Here is a 1,091-nt window from a genome sequence, read left to right on the forward strand (position 1 = left end):
ATATTTTAAAAGAGAAAATAAATGGAAAAAAAATAAAACTTTTGAAAGAATGCAGGTTTTGATAAGAAGTGTTTGGCAATGTAGCGGAGTCAGTGAGTCTGGTGTCCTGCAGACTCGGGGCAAACCTCTTCTCTGTGTGTAGCTCCATCAACCCCAGAAGGATGGACAGGGCAGGAAATAATTTCTTCAGAGCAAGAGATACCATTGTTCACAAAAATTGTGCCCATGTTGAGAAAAGTCCAAAATGGAGATTTTAAAAATGATCCCAGAACTTGGAAGGCAGAGGCACAAGGCTCTCTGTGAAATGAAGGCCAGCCTGGTCTACATAGAGAGTTCCAGGGCCAGCTAGGGCTATAAGGAGACTCTGTCTCAAACAATCACAACAACAAAAATGGCATTTTTCAGAAGACAGAACTTTGAAGTTTCATAGCAGTTGAATTTTTGTCCCCTCTCCCAGAACTTCCTAAAGTGTCACATTTTTCCCTCTATGCAAAATATTACAAAATTTAAATTCCCATAAAAACACCTTTTAAAAATGTAATATTAATTATAATTAATAAAGTTGGGCATTGTGTTCCAGGAGTTGCAGATAAAGTTCACTGGCAGAGTACTTGTCTAACATGTTTGAGGAACTAGATTCAGCCGCAACTAACCTAAACAAACAGGGAATTAGATTCTTCAGTCATATTAGCCATGTTTAAGGTGCTGGTGGGGTTTGAAGGACAAATGCCCCTCTGACTTAAATATTTGAACACTTTGCACCCATTCCCAGGTGCAGCCAGGCTGGGGGTGGGCTTTGAGAGCTCATATCCTGGCCCCATTTACAGTTTACTCTCTCTGGCTCATGTTTGCATTTGGAGATATGTGCCCTCAGCTTTCAGCCCTGACCACCATGCCCACGGCTTGCTGCCACGCCTCCCTGACATGATGAACTCTAATTGTTCTGGAATGCTAAGCCAAAATAAACTCTTCTATAAGTTGCCTTGGTTCTGATGCTTTATAACAGCAACAGAAACGCGTCTAGTACAGCTGGAGACAAAAGGCAGTCCTTGTAGTTCCAGAGTGTGTAGCACCCAGTATTTCTACAGTGA

This window comes from Nannospalax galili, unplaced genomic scaffold (genome assembly GCF_000622305.1).
Source record: "Nannospalax galili isolate Female #2095 unplaced genomic scaffold, S.galili_v1.0 scaffold629, whole genome shotgun sequence".
Taxonomy (NCBI): Eukaryota; Metazoa; Chordata; class Mammalia; order Rodentia; family Spalacidae; genus Nannospalax; species Nannospalax galili.